General features: G+C 33.4%; 1 pseudogene; it reads left to right on the top strand.

Annotated features, from left to right (window-relative positions):
• The first annotated feature begins 11,918 nt into the window (after nucleotides 1-11,918).
• LOC124985605 (kelch-like protein 12) lies at nucleotides 11,919-14,585 on the top strand (annotated as a pseudogene).
• Nucleotides 14,586-15,173: the final 588 nt, after the last annotated feature.

The following is a 15,173-nucleotide window of genomic DNA, read 5'->3' on the forward strand; positions in this document are numbered from 1 at the left end:
CATAATAAAGTCTGAAAAATACAAGAAAGATAAATCTGGTCACTGTATATGCTTCCAGAAATTGTGGTCTACTTAAGTTTCTGTGTCTATGTCTAGGACAAAATTATACCTGAAGATGATAGTAGCAAAACAAATGATGGATTGGCATAGTGTCTCTTACACTGGAAAGTGTCTCAGATCAAACACTGAATATTTTTTCCAACATTTAGAAACAGAAAATTTTATAGTTTATTATTGTTTTCTTCTTACAAAATTATCCAGAAAACTGGTAATAACCATTTAGCAACATTCTACTAAGTGCCTGACAACTATTTCACTCAATCCTAATAAAAAATCTTCTTAGGTAGTATTATAAAATATACTTACTATAATAAAAATTAAAACTCTACTTGCCAAAGGTATTTTAGCTAAGGCATGCCCCCTTTAGCTATAACTCTTCTTCTATTTTTAAATTCATGTACAGAAAATTTTTAAAATGATAAAAACATTATTGGTAGAGATTCTGTACAACTTCGTGAGTTGTGTGAATTTGCTTTGCTCAAATAGAGAAATTTTCTGTATTCTTAAATTTTTGCTTTCTTGTTAGTTTGTATGTGTATTTGTATTTATTCATTTTGTGCTGCTTTAACAGAACTCTACAGACTAGACTAATTTATAAAAACACAGAAGTTTATTCTATCATGTTTTTGGAGCTAATCACAAGATTCTGGAATTTGGTCTGGTGAGAACCTTGTTGCTGTGACCCCAGATGGCAGAAGAGCAGAAGAGAGACAACCCACTCTTGCAAGCTCAATTTACACTGGCATTAATCTGTTCATGAGAGCAGAACCCTCATGATATAACCTTCTCCCAAAGACCCTATCTTCCAATACTGGGTCCTGGATAATAGAATTGGGAAAGTCAAAATGTATGTGTGTGTTAGTCAACTTTTTCACTGCTGTGACCAAAAGACCTGAGATGGAAAATTTTAGGAGGAAAAGTTTATTTAGGGGCTCACAGTTTCAGAGGTCTCAGTCCATACACCACTGATTCCATTCCTGGGACCTGCGGTGAGGTAGAACATCATGGTGGAAAGCCATGGAGGAGAAAAGCAACTGGGAACATGGCATCAGGAAGCGGGGAGCACTCCTCACACCACAGACAAAATATAAACCTTAAAGGCATGCCTGACGACCCACCTTCTCCACATCCTACCTTCCTACATTTACCACCTACTTAATTCCTATCAAGGGATTTACAGACTGGTTAGGTTAGGATTCTTATAATCCAATCGTTATACCTCTTAACTTTCTTGCATTGTCTTACATATGAGCTTTTGGGGGAAATCTCATAGCTAAACCATAACAATGTGTGTGCACTTTTAAACAAAAAGGTATTATAAAACTTTGTGGTTACTTAGTATAAGAAGAAAGAGAATTATAAACCTCTGTAGTTTCTGGAATATTTCAGTACTGTCATTTGTATTCCTAAAGGACTCAAAAACACTGAAGAAAAATCAGCATACATTATGCATACACATTTTCAAAAAGAGGCAATGCAATATGTAATATATTTAGGAAGACTTCTTATTGAAATTGTTAAAATTTATTTTAAAAGTCTTTCCACTTAAATTCACAAACTGTGGTTACATTAAAAATGCCATCCATCCATCTGTCCTCCATCCTTTCATATATTCAAAGCCATATTTTATTGAGCACTTGCTTTATGCTAGAACATGTTTAAGGTGATAGGGATGTGACAGGAAAAAAAAAAAAAACAACTAAATCTGTGCCCTCACTGACATTACATTCTTGAGGTGAGGTAAGTTATGGAAATTAAAAATCAACATATATATATATATATATATATATCTGATGGAGATGTAAATAAATTATGGAGAAAATAGGGAGTTTTTAAGGAAGAGGGTTGAGCTTTATGTGATCTGAACGGCCAAACTCCATTAATAAGTTGACATTTCTGAGTATCCAAAAGGAATTGAAAGCACAAGGTAGCATGTATATAGGACCATGCTCCAGGCAGAGAGATTAGAAAAGCAAGGGCTTTGAGGCATGATAAATTCTGACATATTTAAAGGATAAGACCTACTAAAGTCAGCAAAAAGGAAAGGAGATGTATGTGAACTCAAGGAGGTAAGAGGGGCCAGATTTCTGATAGGATCTTTCAGGCAAATGCTGGGATCATAGGTATTACAATGAATGAGAAGGGAAGTCATTGGAGGATGTGGAACATCGGAGTCATGGCAGCTGACTTACACTTTCCAATACCACTCTGACAACTATGCTAAGAAATGCAGGAATAACAAAGTAAGGAGAAGGGAAATCAGAATACTATGGAAATAAAAAGATGACGTAAATTTAGATTATAACATGTGGTAAGGTCTAATGTTCGTAGGAAATAGAGTTTTGTCACCGTTAATGGTCTTTTTATTGTTTATTTTCTAGATAGTGTCCATGTTTTAGACAATCTTGTTCACCTTTTGCTACTCAAAAAATTTCTTTCTGTTCTTCACTGATGCAGGGCTGCTCACATTATCTAAGTCATGCTCAGATATTAATGATATATTCCTTCAACATAAAATAATTTACATTTTATATTGAGTTATCACAGAGGGTTCAAAGTTGTAGTTATGTAGGATGAATAAAGCCAAATTCTAATATACACCATAAGGATGATAGTTGAAATACTGCATTATGTACTGGTGCTTTACTATGAGAGTATACCTGCTCTTACCACATACACATATACAAAGGTAACTGATTCATGATGGATATGTTAAATTATTTGACATATATATATAGATAGATAGATATAGATATATAAGTTCTAACTATAACATAATACAATAAGTGGAAAGTGTAATAATTTTTCCCATAGATCATCAAATCTAGGAAGAGGAATATTCAAAGTACTTCTTCACACTTCATGGATTGCTGACAATATTAGCTATGCTGCAAATATTCACAGCCTGAAATGTACACTCTGGTTTGAAAACAGACTATACTGCTTTTATTTGTAAATCATTTTATTTTATAAATTGTTGCTACATAATTGTATATGTATATGTATAACCCAGGAAGTAGAAAATATAATGCATATACATATTTGGTTCTGGAATTGAACCCAGGGCTTCCTAGAGTCTAAGCACATTCTTGACCTCTGAGCAGTACCCCAGTTATTATTCAGTAGAACTTTTACTATTTATAATACAGTTTGAAACAACTACTATGATCTGAGGATGAATTTGGTTTAGAAAATTTCAGACATATTGGCAGGATAATGCATGGGTTATTTCTAAGAAAATGTATTTACTTTATCTGAATTTTTAATCCCTCTCACCACATTGGATCTGATGTTACTATGTCTATTCTACTATATATATGATTAAGTTTGACCTTAAAGTGCTGATACGAGTTGAATTTTGCATCATATCTCTTTGAGGGATGATTTCTGAAGAGTTCATGATTTGGAAATGATAAACTAATTAAAATGAAAATATCAAGTTTGTCATTATGTATTTCATGCTTTTGATAAATACTTATTGAACACTGTAAATGCCAAGCACAGCAGAAGATAATAAAGACACAAATATGAATGCACATAGCCCAGTAAGTAGAAAAATTTGTAAGTAAATCATTTTAGAGCATTAAGTTGTAAAATAATTAATATTAAACTAATAATTTTATAAATGATAATATCAATAGTATAACAACTTTGTGAAATATGACATTGAAGCAAAAGCATAATTATTAAGAAAAGAAAATATATAGCCAAAACATTGCAATATTAAAAAATACTTGTGAATATAATTTGCATAAGAATGCTTAAGTTATGACATTTGCAAAATATCATGTACATATTGTCCCTAGTTGCCTGTTGACTAGAAAGCAACATTGTAGTGTCGAAGAAGAATCACAGACTTTGCAATCAAATCATGATCCAAATCCTTTTCTACTTTCTGGCTGAATGGCTTTGGACAATGTTCTTATTTCCTTTAAATTTCACCTTCCTCTTTTGCAAAATGGATATTAATGAAAGAGGCCTAGGTCTGCTTCATTAGATTTTTGTACAGACCAAATAAAACAAAATCTTCTAAGTAGCTAGAAAATACTACATAGTTAATTATAAAGGTAGATATTTATATTTACTTTGAAATTATATATACTTAAATAACTTTTACACTATTGAAAATAAAGCTTTCTTAGCTAATATTATAACTTTCACAAGCATTTTATTAAAAACGTTAAGTTATCATAACTTGAGTATCCATTGTATATGGTTCTGACTAATGACAACATTACTTCTCTGGTGATCCAGGAATTTTATGAGTGAATGACAAAATTGAAAATCAATGTTTACATCATTTTACATAGGAATAGTCAGTATACTTACATGTCTTCATATTACATATATTCTTAAATAATTTTAAGTAGAAGAAGTGCATTAAAATATTTGCTTTAGTTGCAAAAACAGGTTAAATTTACTCTCATAGTTGGAAGAACAATGAGAAACTAGGGAATACATGAAATAATTTAGAGGTCACAGAAATCTTGAGCTTGTACTGTGAGAGAAATGATGATGCACTAAGGAAATTCCTGATAGTGTGAGTGAAACCATAAAGTTTACTAAGGAAATCAGGTTATTTTACTAGTTGAACTTGCCCATTAATATTCTCTGAACTGGGCATATGGAATTTATGTATATTACCCATCAGATATGATCCATTATAAAGTCATCACTGTGTTTTCATTATAGTAAAATTTTAATCAAATGAAAAAAATGTGTACAAGTCAAACTGTTGGTTTTGAATGGGTGCTGAATGGCACAAAGAATTTTTTTCAAAATTAATTTGCTTTAAACACATTTCAGTAATCATCTTTCTTCCATTTACTATTGTTGGTATGAATACGGTAGACAACTGGAAAACTGACTGGGGAAACTAAGATTGACACATATTCATCAGAACAAGCAAATCAGAAGATCAATTCATTATTTTTGATCTATTGCTACAAACATATATACTTCATAGGAGCATTGTAAATATACACTATGATTTCTGACACACACACAAAAAATGTCTAGCCAAGCAGAACTAATTGAAACTACTGGATACTTCAATCAATCAATCAATTAGCATTAAGAATCAGCTGTGTACTTTGTGAACTGAAAGAAATAAGGATCAAGTGTGGTAGAAGATGCAAACACCAAAGGAAAGATTTTTAGCTTGTAACTAATGCACAAAGTAAGATGTTTATAAACACTTATCTAATTTTTATAAGATACACACAGCTTTTACAACATATTTCACAATTGTTTCATATGTCCATTTTCCAAACATGCAAAAATTAATCTCAGAGAGGCCTATGCAGCAATCACAAATTTCCCCAGAACTTCATCGACTCTGAGATTATTTGGTTAATAGGATAAATTTTACAGGTTATAGAGTTGTAAAATTTAAATTTCATGCAAAACATAATAACTTATAAAGTTGCCTAATTTCTTCATGTAAAAATGTTTCACTAACTAAAATTCAGATATTTCTTTGATATCGATAGTAGTCTCTAGTAAAGCAACATATATATATATAAAGCAACATAGTTATTACAGTGCAAATTATTTTTCCAATCCAAATGCCTCTCATGAATGTATATATGCACATACATGGATACACATGGAATTTTAAAGGATTCAAATTACAGGGAATGATACAGTCAATAACATTAAAGTGAAAATATTTCAACATTTATTTTTTTTGACAGAGTAGATTGGCATATGTAGCAAATAGCATTTATAAAGCTTTAAAAATAGTTTCAATACTTTAAGTGGCATCATCAACTTACAGTAGGTATTAAATCAAAGGGTCACTTTTTTTCTTGCTGTTATTATTGCTATGGAGGATATGACAGCTTTTATGATGTTGCTGACATGTGTAACATCTAATATAGTCGGTTTCAATAGGGTAATCTGATAACAGCAAGAAATTTTTAGAAGTGGGTGATCAGCAGATTCAAAAATGTCATAAAGATCCTTAAGAATTATGATACAAAAAGAATAAATTGATAAATATGGAGAGATGGAGTGATGACTTTCAATAACATTACTGAGTTTTTAATCTGTCATTTAGTTAAATCAAGACTGTCCAGCCTGTTATAGTTAAATTTATAATACTAATAATTTAGATTGTTAAGTAGAAGTGATTAAATATTTGTCACAAAGTGTTGCAATCTATCCAATCATGGAAAATGCACTTAGGAGCACCTGTTATCTAACAGTGTACCATGAAGAGAACAGCTTACTGTCCACTCAGATTTTACATTTTATTTTGGTAGAAAAGCCATAAGCAACTAAACAATTATGTAAATATCTTATGCATCTCGTTCAGTGTTATGGCATAACCAACTTGGTAAGAGTTGCATATGCAGTTCTGTACCTTAAATAGGATCTTTAGATAATTTTCTTCATAAATTTGCCATGAGATATAAAGGACAGAAGAGATAGAGAAGGCATAGAGAAGAAAGACTAGAATCCAGAAAACAGAGGAAAAGGGTCAATTTAAGAGTTGGAAAAAGAGAAAACCAGAGAGGGCATGGCTACTGAAAGCGCTTTAAGGCTTTGTGAGCATTGGAAGAGCATGAAGCCCTGTGTTGAGTGTGTGGGAGGAGAGTGCACCAGATGCTGTAGGACTTAAAATTAACAGTGTAGACCTTGGGCATTGATTGCATCTTCAGTGGGAATTTGTTGTTTTAAGGAGGAAAATAATGTATAATTTAAGACTTTAAGAAAGGTAACCTGTATTAGATAGAAGAGATGTAAGAGTCAAAATAAAAGTGTCATTCTGAAATATTTTATACTCCAACAGAAAGATGCAATAACATACCCAAGGATCATTCAGTAATGAGAATCAGAAATAAGAAGCTAGAAGATACTGATGCTTGCTTTCATACCCAGGACTCATTGTCATTTACTGTAGAAACTTTAGAATCCAAAGTGGTATTTATTTCATAAATAGATATAAATTATAATCCAGGAATTGGTATGTTTCAGTACTTTAACATTTGTTATCACACTTATTAAATTCTTCTGGTTCTTAAAAGAAAACAGGAATCTACAAAGGTGATGATAAAACTGAGGCCTCAAGGATGAGGAGAAACACACCAAGGAAACAGCAAAAATAAAAAAAGTATATACTATATGCTAATACATCTCAGAAAAGAGCTGAGTATGGTGAATCAGTCACAAAGGTTTGCAGGAATAATTTTTAAAGGCAAAAAAGGCGATATTGCTTTCTAATTTATTAACCTAAATATTAGAAAAGGTGTAACCTGTGCAAATTTTACATTAATCTCTAGCATTTTCTGAATTAAAATCTAGATCTTCTGAAAGTACTCTATCCCACTGATCCCTTCTTGTAAACACTGGAGTTAAGATGATCATAATCAACAAAGCCAAATCTGAAGTAAGAACTGTAGAAGCTAAACCTACATTGCCAATGTAGGAAAAGTATCCCATAAATTTTACTTGAATCTCTAAAATTTACTTTCCACCAGTTTAGTTTCCATTCTTATGAAAATTAACCCAAATTTATTGTCTTCTGCTCATCTAGTAGTCTACATTTAACCTGCAATTTAAACTTCATTAAGGTAAGTTTATAATTTTTCAAACACTAAAACATTTGTAGTCCATTTTGTCTGATTATCTAACTTCAGGGAGTTGTTATACATTTTAAACAATACATGATTATTAATTCATGATTACTAATTTAATGAGTTGTTAAAATTAATAAAATGAAGTATTTAATAATGACATTTATTATCTCCTCTCTTTCTTACACATTAACATGCATTATAAGTAGCTCAAAGAAGAAATGATTCATACCGCAAATGTGTACAGCTAAACAATAAAGAAATTGAAATTCTCATCCATGAGTAAACAATGGTATTTCTTTAAATGTTTATAATTAAAGCAGAAAAAAGCATTTGTGCATTTTCGCAAAATTGAGTTATACTTCATGCATTTTGGGGTCCTTTCAGAATAATATCTAGAAAACATGATAAATGGAGTAAACCCAGAAAGAAGAAACTGAAATAATGAGGGGCATAGGGAAGGGCATCGAGAGGAAAAGATACAATGGTAGATATTTCATCTTAATTAAAGGAGAGGAACCTTATCAAAGTCTTAAAATCATGGATTTGAATTCCAGATCCAGCACTTACTAGCTTGTGTAAACTTGAAATAATTAGTAAAGCTTCTCAGAGACTTCTTTCCCTAACCTGCAAAACAGAAGTCATAATACTTCATAAAGTTTTGGGAGAAAAATAAATATATCTAACATTTTAAAGTCCAACATATAGAAATTACTCAGCAAATATGAACCTGTGTATTTCTACATTTTTTCCTCTAAATTAAAGTGGTTCATGATAAATTTCCTGCTATTTAATACATAAATTATGAAATAGATTTTACCAGATACTACAGATAGGAGATAACTACTGTATATTAAATATTAGAATAATGCATTGATGCTCATAAAATGTAACCTTTTGAAGGTGACTGTAAAGACTAGTCATGTGCTTCAATGATATGTACTTTGGTCACAATTTTAGGTTACACTGATTAATACTGATGTGTGACAAGATTTCTCTTTTCAAAATCTTGGTTCATCATTCATAGTTATCAGAGTGAATCTTCAGCATGATTGTAAAGAGCATTCAAAATGTCATTACCTATTGAAAATATTACCAGTTTTTATTGCTGAATCACTCTTGTATTCTGCTACTTGGACTAAGTATAAAGGTCACATTGCAAAGGTAGTGGCCAGATGGTGAACCCTGGTACCATGGTCACTGCCCTGTCCTTAGGGAAGGTCTGAGTACACCTCTGAGGTAATATCCCTATAGTTTGACAGGAGGAAGCAAATGGAAACCATTTTGGTAATGGAAATGATTTCAAATATATTATGTTAAACCAATAAGAATTCATCATTAAGTAATGAGGAATACATATCAAAAAGAGAAGCCTAGGGAGAAAGGAGTTATTTGCACATAGAAATTCTTCTCATGATAAATATTTAACTCAGTGCCTGAGGTTGTCACTGAAGATCCTACTTCACTGAATTATTATATTTATTTAAGATGAAAATATGTAAAGAATATATAATTTTGATATTATTTGTAATTTGTAGTACAATTGCTGAGATATCATTTCCAAGTATATTAAATACAAGACAGGCTTTTTGAAAATCAGATTTTCTTTGATGAAATACAAACAGGATTAAATTTATGTTGTTAATTTAGTTTGTAAGTAATAGATTTAGAAATATGATGTTAAATCCAGTGAAAAGCATTTGTTATTAAATTTCATATGTCATTTTTATCCATATTTTCCCTTAGCATTTAAAAAGATATAAATAACATTATTTATGTATTATTTTCTGTTTTTTGCATTACTAAGTAACCATCATTTCCCAAAAAGCATCAGTGGGGGGTCTCTGCTCTTTCCTTTGCAAGACATTAAATAATTAATAAAGTTTCCTGCTTCATACATTTGTTAAAAATCTCTGTTTTAGATGCTTCGGTGGAGCTTACATCCGAGTGGGAAAAGACAAATAAGCAAATAAATAGGTAAATAATGTCAAGAAGTTTTAATTATTTTGTAGAAAAATGAAGCAAGCGGTGAACTAGAGAATGCTGAGGAGGCTGCAACAATTATTTTAGATAATATGGTTAGAGATAGTCTGTCTGCTAAGGTGACATTTGAGAGGAAGCCTGAATAAAGGTGGGAGGGTGGAAGGGAGCCCTGCCGTTTCCAGGGCAATAGTCATCTAGGCATAAGGAAAGCCAAGTGAAAAAGCTCTTAGGCATGTGCTTGGCATGTTAGGGCAGCAATAAATGGGAAGAAAAAATAATTAAATAGAAGGTTCAACTAACTGTGATTCCCAGTGATAGAAAATCTCAGCATCACTAGGTTCTATTGGTTTTGGTTGTACTTTTATTTTCTTTGCCCCTGGAATCTGCCTACTCCCAAACCTTGCCATAATATAACTCAGTCTTTTCTTTTTTTCCCTTTTACTATTCTTGGACAGAAGATATATGGCTGTCTTCCATCTTTCTCTGCTAATGATGCTCTAGCTCTAAAATACACTTGTTTTAGGTTCTTATTACCTGACCTTTAGCATCCAGTGTGGTTGACAAAACAGGAGTGTGTGCATGTGTGAAATGTATAGCTAATAATCCATTTCATTATTAGTGAATGACTTTTTAAGTCTCTGTGACTTAAAATTATTGTATAAAGTATTTCAATAAACATTTTTTTCTTGCATTCATACTACTTATATTTGAATGACCTGTTCAGAAGATATGAGGTTTTCTTCAGCTCTTATTTTTTAAAATATATTTTATACCTTCCTCTTAGATATCAACTGGACAAAGTTGTAAATTATAGAGGAATCATTTACCTAAACTTTAAGTGTGCAAATGCAAAAATACCCTAGTTTTTTCCAACCATCTTTCCTAACTCAATACCATTGTATCCTATTCTATTCTGCTAATTTAAAGCATGTGCAAAAATAGAATACAACAAAAGGTCTCATGCACCCTTCACTCTAACTTCATTATCATTTTATGGAGAATATTTTAAAATCTCCACTTCCATTCTTATCAGCTAACTATCTCATTGATTACTTTGAAGTAAATCTTGAAACTTAAAAAATTTAATGCCCCAGTACATTAATGTAAATCTAAAAAATTAAAGTTCTTTTTATTTAAAAAATGAGCACAATACTATTTAAAACAAAAATGATAATAATAATTCCATGACATCAGCAAATATTCATTCAGTACTAAATTCTCCATCTGATTTATGTGTCTCCCTGACACCTTATAATGCATGTATTTTAAATTCCAAAGAGAACATTTAGTTCACATGGGAATTGAATGGTAATTACTTTTATTTACTTAAAAAAAAAAAAAAAAAAACAACCTTTCTAAGGGCCCATTTGCACTTTTCCTCTCTGACTCTGTTTTTGACTTTTTAATCTTTCAGTTTCTTCTGCAGTTACCTTGGGTTCAAGGAACTGTAGCAGGCCTGGTTGACATGCATGTGTGTGACATGGGACCAAAACTATACCCAATCAATGGCAACTCTCACAGAATTTAAGAGATTGACTCCCTAGGTGGGAACATTGCTCCGTGACAGAATGGAGGCTGCTTCCCTGAGTAGGAGCAATCATTTCATGATGGGAACCAATCAAGCCCTCAGGGGATGAAGAAAGGATGATGATCCCCGGTCTTCACAGAACATTTCTAAGGTAATGGTCAACCAGAACATGGTCTAGGATAAGGCACTCTGTCATCCATGCAACTCCCTTAGCCATGTATATTCTTAACCTTGGCTTTTATTCCCCTTTTCTATACAACCTCAAAGTTTCAGATCTTGGTCACTCTACCCCAAAATCTATTTTTCCTGTTATGGCCATGCTGATTAAAACTCCTTTCCTGCCCTTCACTACTGATCGTCTCTTTGGTATGCATATTGGGATAGGTAACTGAGACTGATATATTGGTGTTGGGATCTTACCCAAGGACTGTGGTAACATTTCTACATAATGCCTCTCTTTCTTTAGATGATTTCTTTTTGTTTTCTTTCTATGTAGGATTGATTTTCTGAAATATTTGGTGATCTTTGTTGGTTTGCTCATCTTTGATATGAGAATATCTGCTTGTTTCTCTGTCAATAAGTTGTATATTTCAATTCTGGGGATACCTCTCAATCACATGTATTCAGCTGATACGTGGTGCATTTTATGGTAAGCAGGCAACCTGTCTTTTGACTATCAAGACTCCAATTTCCTCCTAGTCAGTATTTATAAGTCAAAACATTCTCCCTTCCTCTCCTGCTGCCCAACCCTAGTCTAAGGATCAGGGATGAGGTAAGAAAAAAAGGAAGCAAAAATATGCCTATTTCTTTTAGCTGATGACAAGCAATGCAAATTCATGAAGGAAAACAAAATCATCTGAGACCACTAATGTAGATTTATAATTCATCATCCTGATAAATACCCAAGGATCTCCCTGGCTTTACTTCATCATTTGAATGTGTTTTTTCAACTCATCTAAAAGTGTTCCCACTCCTCCAACCATACACTCTTAGAAATACAAAGATCTGGATTTCTCTGACTATTGTAAGTTCAACATATTTCTGCATCTGTAGTATTTCTCAACATTTATTCTTGCTTGGGATATTTTGTAAGTATAATATTGGATATGCATGCATGTATAAGACAAAGAAAGTTTAAAATCCAAAACTAAATCAAACCAGATTGTTAATCTAATTTTTATGTAATTTAATCACTCTATCAATTAGACATGAATCAACTGTTAAAATAGTTATGACCTAATAAGATGAAAATTCCTCAAGGTAGGAGATCTAGATTCTATAAACATTGTCACTTCAGGAAGAGTATTGCTAACTGTAATTTTATGGGTACAAAACTAAACTTTTAATATAAAGTTTTTATGAAGTTTTCCTAACCTGAAAAGATACTGATATTATCAATTGATCTACCTTTAATTTTATATGTCATGGACCAAAATAAGGAAGTGTGCACATAAATAACTGAAGTAAAATAACTTACCTATGTATATAGTGAGGTATATGAAAGTTAAAATTTATTACCAGGAATCTATAATTATTCATTTCATGAAAATAATGTTTCAAAGCCATTGGGAATGTTGGCATTGGAAACCAGATTAAAAGGGAAAGTCTTTCCAGAGCCTCTGGGTAGGGTAAGTAGTGATGCTTGCAGCCTTCTGACCCCACACTGCATCCCATCCTTATGGGCAGGAGATAGGCCAGTGCAGCTCTATGGATCTGGGAGCAGAGTTGTAGAATCCAAGGATCTTTTTTTTTATTATTATTATTATTCGTATTACTTGATGGGAGGCATTATGGCCCTGAAGACATAATGATAAATACTCATGCTAAATTCATTTTCGACTCAATGAACTCCCTCTGGAAAAGCAACACCCTCTGTGATGTGACACTGAGAGTAGAGTAGAAAGACTTCCCTGCCAGTGGGATTGTGCTGGCTGCCTGTGGTGATTACTTCTGGCCATGTTCACAAGTGAGCTTTCAGAGAAAAGAAAACCCTATGTTGATACCAACGTTTAAGTCCTCTTCTGTGAAAATCTGTTGGACTTTTTTATACACAGAAATAGTACATGTAATGGGGAAAATGTTCAAGAACTGCTTCACATGGCCTGTCTGCTTCAGCTGCAAGATGTGTAGCATACCTGCTGTGAGATCTTAGAAATTAAACTGGACCCTTCTAAGTGTCTGAGTATCAGGGATTTTGCTGAAACTCACAATTGTATTGACCTGATTCGAGCAGCTGAGGTTTTTAGCTAGAAGCTTTTTCCTGAAGTGGTACAGAATGAAGAATTCACTTTTCTAAGTCAAGGAGAGGAGGAAAATCTAATCCAAATTTGATAATATTCAGGTAGATTCTCAAGAGCCAGTCTTTGAAACCATCATCAATTGGGTGAAGCAAGACAAAAAAAGAATGAGAAGAATCCTTGCTTGACCTGTGACAATATGTGCAGATACCCCTGCTGACCCCCAGGTACATACATTTGTGTTAGAGTCTTTCATCTGCTTGGATCTGGTTGATGACACAAAGCAGTTTCATCTGAGGTCTGAACTTCAGAGTCAGATGCAGGGACCCAGAACAAGGGCCCTTCTAAGAGCCAGTAAAGTGCTTCTGGAGATTGGGGGCTTCAGATGCCAACAGTCTCCCATTCATGTAGTAGAGAAATATGACTCCAAGACTCGGGAATGGAGTTTTTTGCCAAGAATAACTTGCAAGAGATGTTACATGGCCTCATTGTCCCTATATGACCAGATCCAGATAATTGGTAGCTATGGCAGTCATTCCTATCTCAGCTCAATGAAATGTCAAGACTCCATAGCAGTTGAGGATGGTGTTGGGTATTCTGTGGTTCCTGTGAATGTCTGACAAGGTCTTCTTGTATCTACTACCCTGAGGGGTATGATATACATCTTTGGAGGCTTTGATGTAAGCTGTCATCATACCAGTATGGAACAATATGACCCAAACATTGACTAGTAGAGAATACTAAGACATACACAAAGAATTCCAGAATCAAGTAATGGGTGGTGGAATGATCTACTGTCTAGGAGGATATAATGGCTTGAATATTTTAAATTTAGTTGAAAAACATGATCCACATACATGACAACAGACTAAGGCTACTCGAATGACTACCAAGTCTCTTGGTGCAGGAGTAGCTTATTGAATGACTGTATTGAAGAGGTGTACAGTCCACCTTTTATCCATTGAAGCATACAACATTTGCACTGATTGCTGGACAACTGTTACTAATACGATCACTTCACGTGCTATGTAGGAGCCACAGTGCTTCAGGGAGAGTCAATGCAACTGCAGGATATGATGGGAATCCCCAGCTGAGAAGCATTGAATTCTATGACCCTATCATCAACAACTGGGAAACAGTGACATCATGGAAATCCAGTGTTGTGATGTTGGTGTGTATGTTCTCTGAGATAAGTAACCTTTTCTTGCAATACTATCCAGAGCCAGTGACCTGTCCAAGGAATACATTGCAGAAGAATCAAAGATTTTTTCCAGGTTGTCTATTAGTACTGTAAGCACAGGGTGATTATAAGCATGAGTACAGTGATGATTGCACTTATTTGACGCATAGTTCCCATCATGCTAGTAATGTCCCACAGAATGGTGGGTAACAGATACTCAAGAGAAGAGAATACAGTGGATGGATGTGAGAGACCAGATCACCTCTCCCTCTGGTCTGGGGAACACCTTTTATATATATATAGTGTAGAAAACAAAGGTGATTATGGCCTACTATATGTGTACAGTAAAGCAACCTAAATGAAAGTATTCCAGCTTGAGTAAACTTGGTAAATCCAATTATTTTTCTGGGACTAATAGCTTTTCTAATCTACAGGTAGCTAGGGACACCCCAGCTCCATTTGAAAGGAAAACAAAATAGAGAGCTCTGTCTTAACTTTGGGAACCAAAGTAACAGATTTATGTGAAGCTCCCTTAAGGGAATGGCATTGGTATATCCAAACTGAGGTTAGAATATGTGACATATATTGGGTTTGATGGAATGTGA

The sequence above is a fragment of the Sciurus carolinensis genome, chromosome 5 (genome assembly GCF_902686445.1).
Source record: "Sciurus carolinensis chromosome 5, mSciCar1.2, whole genome shotgun sequence".
NCBI lineage: Eukaryota > Metazoa > Chordata > Mammalia > Rodentia > Sciuridae > Sciurus > Sciurus carolinensis.